Below are 11,919 nucleotides of genomic sequence, written 5' to 3'. Positions count from 1 at the left end.
ACTTACCGGCAGCCGCCGCTCTGTCCGCCAAGGCTTACGCTCCGCTCCGGCCTCTCTCTGGGGGCTGTGTGAGGGGAGGCGCGGCCTGATGACGTCACGGTATGCGCGCTGCTAGTTGCCAAGGGAGACGGGGCCTGGCACAGCGTCTACCGCCTCCCTTTGTGTGTGCGGCGCCAGGCTACTGCCTGAGGGTACTACGTGGCCCAACCTACACACAGCAGCATTATGTAGTAAATGTCTTACTACTGGTTCCAGCATGCAACACCGACTACATGCACTGCAAGTCCCAGCATGCACCACAAGCAACATGCACTGCAAGTCCCAGCATGCAACACAAGCAACATGCACTGCTAGTCCCAGCATGCGACACCAGCCTAATGCACTTCAAGTCCCAGCATGCGACACAAGCAACATGCACTGCAAGTCCCAGCATACGACACCGGCCACATGCACTTCAAGTCCCAGAATGTGACACCGGCCACAGGCACTGCAAGTCCCAGCATGCGACACCGGCCACATGCACTTCAAGTCCCAGCATGCGACACCGGCCACAGGCACAGGCACTGCAAGTCCCAGAATGCGACACCGGCCACAGGCACTGCAAGTCCCAGCATGCGACACCGGCCACACGCACTGCAAGTCCCAGCATGCGACACCAGCCACATGCACTTCAAGTCCCAGCATGCGACACCGGCCACAGGCACTGCAAGTCCCAGCATGCGACACCGGCCACACGCACTGCAAGTCCCAGCATGCGACACCAGCCTAATGCACTGCAAGTCCCAGCATGCGACACCGGCCACAGGCACTGCAAGTCCCAGCATGCGACACCGGCCACACACACTGCAAGTCCCAGCATGCGACACCGGCCACACGCACTGCAAGTCCCAGCATGCGACACCGGCCACACGCACTGCAAGTCCCAGAATGCGACACCGGCCACATGCACTGGGGCAGCACGGTGGCGTAGTGGTTAGCTCTCTCGCCTTGCAGCGCTGGGTCCCTGGTTCGAATCCCAGCCAGGGCACTATCTGCAAAGAGTTTGTATGTTCTCTCCGTGTCTGCGTGGGTTTCCTCCGGGCACTCCGGTTTCCTCCCACATTCCAAAAATATACGGATAAGTTAATTGGCTCCCCCTAAAAAAATTGGCCCTAGACTACAGTACTTACACTACATAATATAGACATATGGCAATGGTAGGGATTAGATTGTGAGCTCCTTTGAGGGACAGTTAGTGACAAGATATATATATATATATATACACTGTACAGTGCTGCGTAATATGTCGGCGCTATATAAATACTAAATAATAATAATGCACTTCAAGTCCCAGCATGCGACACCGGCCACAGGCACTGCATGTCCCAGCATGCGACACCGGCCACATGCACTTTAAGTCCCAGAATGCGACACCGGCCACAGGCACTGCAAGTCCCAGCATGCGACACCGGCCACACGCACTGCAAGTCCCAGCATGCGACACCAGCCACATGCACTTCAAGTCCCAGCATGCGACACCGGCCACAGGCACTGCAAGTCCCAGCATGCGACACCGGCCACACGCACTGCAAGTCCCAGCATGCGACACCAGCCACATGCACTTCAAGTCCCAGCATGCGACACCGGCCACAGGCACTGCAAGTCCCAGCATGCGACACCGGCCACACGCACTGCAAGTCCCAGCATGCGACACCGGCCACACGCACTGCAAGTTCCAGCATGCGACACCAGCCTAATGCACTCCAAGTCCCAGCATGCGACACCGGTCACAGGCACTGCAAGTCCCAGCATGCGACACCGGCCACACACACTGCAAGTCCCAGCATGCGACACCAGCCACATGCACTTCAAGTCCCAGCATGCGACACCGGCCACACGCACTGCAAGTCCCAGAATGCGACACCGGCCACACGCACTGCAAGTCCCAGAATGCAACACCGGCCACATGCACTTCAAGTCCCAGCATGCGACACAGGCACTGCAAGTCCCAGCATGCGACACCGGCCACACGCACTGCATGTCCCAGCATGCGACACCGGCCACATGCACTTCAAGTCCCAGCATGCGACACCAGCCTAATGCACTCCAAGTCCCAGCATGCAACACCGGCCACAGGCACTGCAAGTCCCAGCATGCGACACCGGCCACACGCACTGCAAGTCCCAGCATGCAACACCAGCCACACGCACTGCAAGTCCCAGAATGCGACACCGGCCACATGCACTTCAAGTCCCAGCATGCGACACTGGCCACAGGCACTGCAAGTCCCAGCATGCGACACCGGCCACACGCACTGCATGTCCCAGCATGCGACACCGGCCACATGCACTTCAAGTCCCAGCATGCGACACCAGCCTAATGCACTCCAAGTTCCAGCATGCGACACCGGCCACAGGCACTGCAAGTCCCAGCATGCGACACCGGCCACACGCACTGCATGTCCCAGCATGCGACACCGGCCACACGCACTGCATGTCCCAGCATGCGACACCGGCCACACGCACTGCATGTCCCAGCATGCGACACCGGCCACATGCACTTCAAGTCCCAGCATGCGACACCAGCCTAATGCACTCCAAGTTCCAGCATGCGACACCGGCCACAGGCACTGCAAGTCCCAGCATGCGACACCGGCCACAGGCACTGCAAGTCCCAGCATGCGACACCGGCCACACGCACTGCATGTCCCAGCATGCGACACCGGCCACACGCACTGCATGTCCCAGCATGCGACACCGGCCACACGCACTGCATGTCCCAGCATGCGACACCGGCCACATGCACTTCAAGTCCCAGCATGCGACACCAGCCTAATGCACTCCAAGTTCCAGCATGCGACACCGGCCACAGGCACTGCAAGTCCCAGCATGCGACACCGGCCACACGCACTACATGTCCCAGCATGCGACACCGGCCACAGGCACTGCAAGTCCCAGCATGCGACACCGGCCACACGCACTGCATGTCCCAGCATGCGACACCAGCCAAACGCACTGCAAGTCCCAGCATGCGACACAAGCCACATGCACTGCAAGTCCCAGCATGCGATACCAGCCTAATGCACTCCAAGTCCCAGAATGTGACAACGGGCACATGCACTGCAAGTCCCAGCATGCGACACCGGGCACATGCACTGCAAGTCCCAGCATGTGGCGCCGGCCACATGCACTACAAGTCCCAGCATGTGACACCGGCCACATGCTCTGCAAGTCCCGACGTGCAACACCACAGGCACTGCATGTCTCAGCATGCGACACCAGCCACATGCACTGCAAGTCCCGACGTGCAACACCACAGGCACTGCATGTCTCAGCATGCGACACCAGCCACATGCACTGCAAGTCCCACCGTGTGGCACAAGCCACTTGCACTGCAAGTCCCAGCATGCAACGCCAGTCACATTCACTGCAAGTCCTGGCGTGCGACACCAGCCACATGCACTGCAAGTCCCAGCATGCAACGCCAGCCACATACACTGCAAGTCCCAGCATGTGACACCAGCCACATGCACTGCAAGTCCCAGCATGTGACACCAGCCACATGCACTGCAAGTCCCAGCGTATGATTCCAGCCACATGCACTGCAAGTCCCAGCATGTGACACCAGCCACATGCACTGCAAGTCCCAGCATGTGACACCAGCCACATGCACTGCAAGTCCCAGCGTATGATTCCAGCCACATGCACTGCAAGTCCCAGCATGTGACACCAGCCACATGCACTGCAGGTTTCAGCATACAATTTGACAATCCGTCAGTCCGTCACACACCTAACAATTTTTTGTAAAGTTGGTATGAATTTTCTACCGCATTTAATCTCTAAAAAAAAAAAAATCTAGAAAAACAGGAAATTTAATCAGATTTCGCAACCGAAAACAAACAAAATCTTTCAATTTTTCGCTACAACCGATTGTTTTAGGCTAGGTGCACACTTATCAGCAACGCTAGCGTTGCAGAAAACGCAGGTTTGCCACTAATGAAAGTCTATGGGCCGCAGGAAAAAACGCATATGTGTTTTCATAAACGCTGGTTTTGTTGCATACTATGCAAAACGCACATAATAAAAGTAAATGGAAACACAATGGTATGCGTTTTTGTAAAAAAAAAAAAATACCGCAAATGCATTAAAAACGCAGGCAAAACACATCTGCGGTAAAAAAAAGCTAACGCAAACATACCAAAAACGCACACAAAAAAAAACATGACTTTAAAACGCAGCCTTTCATATTATGTTATGTGTGCACCTACCCTTAATCGAATTGGGGTAAAAACACACAGAAAAATTGTAACGTGTGTTGCCACTTTGAGCCCGGTAAATAAAGTGGACCTGAACTCTTGCGCAGGACAGAAGGAAAACAGAGAGAAATGCACCCTGTATGTATTTAGAGAGTTTAGCCTCTCTAATTCCCCCTCATTTGTGTCTAATCACAAGTTGTAATTTGATCTCTCCCGTCACCTGACTGCCAGGGCAGATAAGGCCATTTGAAAGCACAGGATGTTAACAATATGTCTGCTTCCATGAAAGCAGGATGTAGACACAATGCAGATTTATTTCAGTATTTGTATCAGCTGTAACAAAGAAATGTTTTTCTGCTGGGAAATTGCATTGTGTGTACCAGGCAGCGGCGTCGCTAAGCCGTTTGATCTGGGGCACCGCCCACAAACCTGTTGTCATGGTGCCCCGGATCCAGGGCCGGGCCGGGGCATAGGCTGGAGAGGCTCCAGCCTCAGGGCGCAGTGTAGGAGGGGGCGCACAATTCATTCAGTTGTCATTCCCAATTGTGTTTGAAGCAGAAAGAAATAGGAAAAGGGGATACATGTCAGTGACTGCAAATCAGATAACTAGAGATTAAGGTATTAGGGAGGTTGGGGGCCCTGGGGCACCTCTTAGTCTAGTAGCAATCAGTGTGTGACGGCTGGGGTGGGAGGGATGGAGGGGCGCACTTTGGTGTCTCAGCCTTGGGTGCTGAAGGACCTTGTCCCAGCTCTGCCCGGATCTATTATGTGCCCCCGCGAAGCGCCCTCTCCTCCTCAGACCTCAAATCGCAGCGACTCCACCCGCCCTTCACTCCCTGATCGCGTCATTAGCAAAAACCAAGCATCGGGGAAAAAGCAGGAGGAGAGAGGTCTGCGGCTTTGGTCCCAGGCTCCACGCTGGAATCCAGGCATAGGTAAGCTGCCGCTGTTTGTTGATGAGTGGGCGGAGGGACCAGGGGGGGCTGCCCAGCCCCTCTACCTATACTGAAAGCCCCTCTACCTATACTGAAAGCTCCATACCTACCTACCTATACTGATAACCCCATACCTACCTACCTTTACTGAACGCCCCATACCTACCTACCTATACTGAAAGCCCCATTACCTATACTGAAAGCCCCATACTTACCTACATACTGTATACTGAAAGCCCCATACCTATACCTACCTACCTATACTGAAAGCCCCATACCTACCTACCTATACTGAGGACCCCATCTATACCTAGCTACCCATGCTGAAGCAAAGCCCCCAGGCCCAGCAAAGGTAAAGCCCCTGGGCCCCAGACAAGCCAAGCAAAGCCCTCAGCCCAGCCAAGCCCCAGCAACGCAAAGACCCCGGTCCCAGCAAAGCAAAGACCCTGGGCCTCAGCCCAGCAAAGCAAAGCCCCCAGCCCAGAAAAGCAAAGCTCCAGGGCCCTATCCCAGCAAAGCAAAGCCCCCAGACCAGCAAAGCAAAGCCCCGGGGCCCCAGCAAAGCCCCCAGCAAAGCAAAGCCTCCTGGCCCCAGCCCAGCAAAGCGTACAGCCAAGCAAAGCTCCCAGCTCAGCAAAGCCCAGTGAAGCCTGCAGCAAATTGCCCAGCAAAGCCCCCAACAAATCACCCAGCAAAGCCCCAGGCTCAGCACCCAGCAAAGCCAGGCAGCCCAGCATCACCACCAGCAAGCCCAGCATAACCACCAGCCGAGTACAGCACACAGGCCAGCAGGGCCGGCGCTACCATAGAGGCAAAGGGGGCAATTGCCCCAGGGCCCCAGAGCTTGTAGGGGCCCCCAGTAGCTACAAGAGGAAAGAAAAATTCAAATCGACCTTATAGTTTTTGAGAAAACTTATTTTAAAGTTTCAAAGGAACAAAAATACACATTTAAAAACCCGACGATTTTAATGGTTAATAGCAAATCCACCTTAAATGCTAGAAACCCTAAATTTGCAGGATATGTTAAGGAGATCATTGGGAATAAGAGGAAAAAACTATTTTTCAAAAAGACCTTATAGTTTTTGAGAAAACCTATTTTAAAATTTCTAAGGAAAAAAGTATACTTTTAAATGCGGTAAATGTCACTTTTAGTAGCAAACCTAACGGTAGTGTAATTTTACATGCATCAAAAGAAAGAGCAATACATTTCCTGATGGGGTTTCCAGGAGGTCTATACGCAGCCACAGCGCTTTGGCCAGGGATCACAATACAGCCGCAATATGGCTGTATGAAGATCCCTGGCATTTTTTCCTATATTCCCAATTTTTTTTTATGTTTAGAGTGCGGGAATTTTTTAAAAAAAAAAGTATGTGGGGTCCCCCCTCCTGAAACTTTTTAACCCCTTGTCCCCCATGCAGGCTGGGGTAGCCAGAATGTGGAGCTCCGACCGATTGCGGCTTCACACCCTGACTATACCAGCTGCAAAAAAGGTCCCTTAATGCCGATTTTTGTTCCGGGGTATCTGTTGGGGGGGCCCCCAGGTTTATTTTGCCCTGGGGCCCCATTGTTGCTTAAACCGGCCCTGCAGGCCAGCCAGCCAAAAACAAGACAGAGGTAGATAAATGAAGGAGGCACTCTAGTGGCGAATAAACTTGCGTTTATATTCAAGTAGCAAAACACGACATGTTTCGGGGCGGACCCCTTTCTCAAGTGTACATAAACTTGTGTATGATCGCTGTGGAGTGGTGACCCACGGAGGGATTGAGCACCGGCGGACCAGGCGAAGTGACCTGGTGGAGGGCTTTACTCAGCATCTTTACCTTCAAAAACAAGACAGAGGCCTGGTGCACACCAGAGGAGTTTTTCTGAGCGTTTTGAGTTTTTAAATCTGCTGCTAATGTTATCCTATGTGTCTGTGCACACTGGAGCAATGAGGTTTTGTAAAAAAAAAACCCATAGCATTACATTGGGGAGATCCTTTGAAACCTCTAGCGCCCAAACGCTAGAGGTTTCAAAAGCTCTTCCCAATGTAATGCTATGGGTTTTTTTTTTACAAAACCTCATTGCTCCAGTGTGCACAGACACATAGGATAACATTAGCAGCAGATTTAAAAACTCAAAACGCTCAGAAAAACTCCTCTGGTGTGCACCAGCCCAGACAGAAGCCAGGTGAGGGGCTTACTTATGTGAAATACTGCCTATCGAATGTATTTAAGTTACACCACTGCTATGTTCATGTACATTTGGCCCCAGCTATGACCACGCCCATCTTTTCCTCTTGGTGCCCCAGATCTCCCAGGAACCTAAAAAACGCCCCTGGTACTAGGCATAAAAGTAAATAAAACTGTAGTATCTCTTTATCTAAGAGAGGTCAGTTAAAGAGGTCCTGAACTCAGAACTCCTCTCTGATCTAAAAAATAAGCAGCAGCATAATAACCTTTACACAAGAAAACATTTCTTTGTTACAACTGATACAAATCCTAAAATAAATCTGCACTGTTTCTACTTCCTGATTTATGGAAGCAGACATATTATTAATCTTCCGTGCTTTCAAATGGGCTTATCTGCCATCTCTGCCATAGGCAGTCATGTGACACAGGGGAGAAATCAGATTACAACTTGTGATTAGACACAAATGAGGGGGAATTAAACAGGCTAAACTCTCTAAATGCGTACAGGGTGCATTTCTCTATGTATTTCTTTAGTCCTGTGCATGTAAGAAAGTGCACTTTAAGAGGATAAGCCAGAGTTGTAAGGAGAATGGAATAATTACAGGTGTGCTGGAGTCAGGACTGGTGCAATATAAGGGCAGATGGTATATAACAGGTGGTGTAGTAACAGGTGTCACGTAATGGCAGGTGGCTGACTGACAGATGGTATACAACAACTGGCAGATAACAAGAGGACCTGTGCATGTAGCTGTGATCTTTCTGTATAAAGTGACCCTGATTACTCACAATGTGATATCATCTTCACTCCTTATCTGGGCAAGGTAAGGAGTATGAATATAATTAGAAACAGATTTGTAACTTTGAACAGTGGCATATTTAATATTTTTCTTTAAAAGTGTCAGGGCTGGAACCCACAAGAGCGGTTTTGTGAGCATTTTTGGAGCATTACAGAACGCTAGCATTCTGCCAAAACGCTCAGCTAATGTTAATGGATGGGGCAACTTCCACTGGAGCGACTGCGCTTCCTGAAATCGCAAGCGCAGGACATGCAGCATTTTGGGAGCGTTGGAGCTTCAATGTAAAGTATATAAATGCTGGCGTAATCGCTCATCAAAACCTGCAAGGAGCAATTTTGCTAGCGTTTCAAAGTTACTGCACACTGTAACAAAATTAGGACCAATCAGACTTTAAAACGCTAATCGCTATACAACCGCTAATCGCTATACAACAGCAGAATAACCTTTAAAGAAACACATTTCTTTTTTACAAAGGTTGCAATAAATCTGCAGTGTGTCCACTTCCTGCCTTCATGGAAGCAGACATAGGGTTAACATCCCGTGTTTACAAATAAGCTGCTCTGCCAGGGCAGCCAGCTAAGAGATCGAAGCACTGTTGTGATTAGTCACAGATGAAGCAGTATTAGACAGGCTAAACACTCTAAATACATACAGGGTGCATTTCTCTCTGTTTTCCTTCTGTCCTGTGCAACAGTTCAGGACCTCTTTAACCTCCTGAGCGGTATGGACGAGCTCAGCTCGTCCATCACCGCCGGAGGCTGCCGCTCAGGCCCTGCTGGGCCGATTTTCTTCAAATAAAAAGCAGCACACGCAGCCGGCACTTTGCCAGCCGCGTGTGCTGCCTGATCGCCGCCGCTCTGCGGCGATCCGTCGCGACCAGCGGCGAAAGAGGGTCCCCCCAGCCGCCCGAGCCCTGCGCAGCCGGACCAATCAGTTCCGGCCAGCGCTAAGGGCTGGATCGGAGGCGGCTGACGTCCATGACGTCACTCCGCTCGTCGCCATGGCGACGAGGAAAGCCAAACAAGGAAGGTTGCTCATTGCGGCCTTCCTTGTTTATTCTGGGCGCCGGAGGCGATCGGAAGAACGCCTCCGGAGCGCCCTCTAGTGGGCTTTCATGCAGCCAACTTTCAGTTGGCTGCATGAAATAGTTTTTTTTTAATTAAAAAAAAACCCTCCCGCAGCCTCCCTGGCGATCTCAATAGAACGCCGGGGAGGTTAAAAGGAATGTCCGAACTGCCCAAAAAAATGACACCTACTTACCTGGGGCTTCCTCCAGCCCCTATGTCCCTCGCGCATCTTCTCTCAGCCGCTGTCCCCGACGGTGCAGAGGCCGTCCCCGCCTGCGCAAGCGCTGCTGTCAATCACTCTCTTGTGGCGTGTAGTGTACTGCAAAATTGCAGAACTACTGCGCAGTACACTCCACGCGACGTGCGAGTGATTGAAAGCAGCGCAGGCGCAGTAGAGAACGACCTGGCGAGGTCGGCCTCTGCACCATCGGGGACCAGGAGCCAGCAGCTGAGAGCGGAGCTGTGGTGAGGGACATAGCCGCTGCTAGGGACTGGAGGACGCCCGGGTAAGTAGGTGTAATTTTTTCGGGCAGCTTGGATATTCCCTTTAAAGGACAACCGAGGTGACATGTGACATGATGAGATAGACATGTGTATGTACAGTGCCTAGCACACTAATAACTAGGCTGTGTTCCTTTTTTTCTTTGTCTGCCTGAAAGAATTAAACATCAGGTATGAAAGTGACAGTTTTCTGTCCAGGTCGGGACTAGGTCAGACTATAGTATAATCCTCACTGATAAGTAATTACAGCCGTAAAATAATTTCCTATCAGTAAATGGCTTCCAGGAGCAGGAAAGAGATAAAAAGGGGCAATGATTCATACATGTTAGCTCTGGCATATTTCAATGAAGGTGTCATTGAGCAGAGGCAATGAAACAGTAAAAACTTAAAAACTAGATTTAAATATAAAATAAAACTGTAGGATATCTAAAAAAAAAAAAAAAAAAAAAGTCATTTTGAGGAGGAGGATAGATACAATTGTTTTTCTCATCAGTTTATTTTCACCTCAAGTGTCCTTTAAAGGATACCCGAACTGAAATGTGACATAATGAGATAGACATGTGTATGTACAGTGCCTAGCATACAAAAAACTATGCTGTGTTCCTTTTTTCTTTCACTGCCTAAAAGAGTTAAATATAAGGTATGCAAGTGGCTGACTCAGGCCTGACTCAGACAGGAAGTGACTACAGTGAGCCACTTACTGATAAGAAATTCCAATTATAAAACACTTTCCTAGCAGAAAATGGCTTCTGAGAGCAAGAAAGAGGTAAAAAGGGGAAATTTCTTATCAGTGAGGGTCACACTGTAGTCACTTCCCGTCTGAGTCAGGACTGAGTCAGCCACTTGCATACCTTATATTTAACTCTTTCAGGCAGAGAAAGAAAAAAAGGAACACAGCATAGTTATTTGTGTGCTAGGCACTGTACATACACATGTCTATCTCATTATGTCACATTTCAGTTCGGGTATCCTTTAATATTTAGACTTCATCAAACTCTGGAAGTTCCTAGAGATTCCTAAAAGACTTCATAAACCATAGTTAAAAACAAACAAACAAACAAGCACACACACACACACGTCTAAGGGCTCTTTCACATTAGGGCAGATTTTCTGCGTTTCAACGCAACGGGTAAAGTTTGCGTTACCCAAGGTGCAATGAAAGTCCATAGACTTTCATTTTAGCATTCTCATATAACGCAGCCTTTTTGTGCGTTGCGTTACACTGCACGCAGGCGCAGTTTTTCGGCCGACGCTAGCTTTATGCGTTACAATGTTAGTCAATGTAAAACGCACATTATGCGCGTTTTTAATCCTTTAACGCAGGCAATCAGTCCCAGAATGCAACAGAGGAACAATGTAGAAAGTAGAAAAGTAAAAGAAAAAAAAATTACCTGCGTTTACCTATGTGCTGTAACGCATTGAAAACGCATTAAAAACGCATACAACAAAACGTATGCTTTGAGCGTTCTCCAACGCAAGCTCTGATGTGAAAGAGCCCTTAGGCTATACCCTTAATTAGGCGTTCAGCTTCAGCAACCAGGAGGACATGTACTCCCCTTCCCATTTCTTTACCATACCTGGGCCTGGATTAAAATTAAATAGTGCCCTAGGCAAGGTAGTGGCTTTGGCTCATCCTGATGGCCCTTTTGGTAATCCGAGGTGGGAGCCGGGTCAGAGAAAGTGGTAGTTGGGCCTCATGACACCCACTAGACCTCAGGCTCCTGCCTAGGTTGCCCTGTGGATGATCCTGCTCTAACCTGGCCACATACCTTTCAAGATAACACTACCCTGCACCCTCACATATCCCTGTTGATCCAGAAGAAGGCGAAGAACCCTGTTGCCTGCCCATACACAGCACACCGAATTCTGATAGATTTCAGCATGAAACCTATTAAAAATCGGCAACAAAACCGGATATTAACTTGAATCACTGTATGCACAGTAAAGTGAACTCAAACAAAAATGAGACAAAAATAACACCTATTATGCAAAATACATACATTATTTTTTGACAGTCTGGAAAGCAAGATAATTGCGCAAGCACAGCAAAGGGCTCAAACCCACTAGAGCGATTTTCTGAGCGTTTAGGGAGTGATTCAAACGGCTACTGATTTCCCAAATGCTCAGCTGATGTTAATGGATGGGCTAAATTCCACTGGAGCGATTGCGATCACCAAATCACAAAACGCAGGACATGCTGCATTTTTCGCGTTT

The 11,919-nt window shown here is 49.9% G+C and overlaps 1 protein-coding gene across 8 annotated transcripts in view; it reads right to left on the bottom strand.

Annotated features, from left to right (window-relative positions):
• UBAP2 (ubiquitin associated protein 2) overlaps nucleotides 1–109 on the bottom strand; it is a 132,844-nt gene extending 132,735 nt beyond the window's left edge. For all 8 annotated transcript variants that reach the window (XM_068251723.1, XM_068251749.1, XM_068251736.1 and 5 more), the window contains exon 1: nucleotides 7–109. The gene's annotated coding sequence lies outside the window, so the exon portion shown is untranslated. The remainder of the gene's footprint in view (nucleotides 1–6) is intronic.
• Between the last annotated feature and the right edge of the window lie 11,810 nt (nucleotides 110–11,919).

The sequence above is a fragment of the Hyperolius riggenbachi genome, chromosome 1, assembly GCF_040937935.1.
Source record: "Hyperolius riggenbachi isolate aHypRig1 chromosome 1, aHypRig1.pri, whole genome shotgun sequence".
NCBI classification, from domain to species: domain Eukaryota; kingdom Metazoa; phylum Chordata; class Amphibia; order Anura; family Hyperoliidae; genus Hyperolius; species Hyperolius riggenbachi.
Note: the sequence above shows the minus strand (reverse complement) of the source record. Positions and strands in the feature narration are given on the sequence as shown.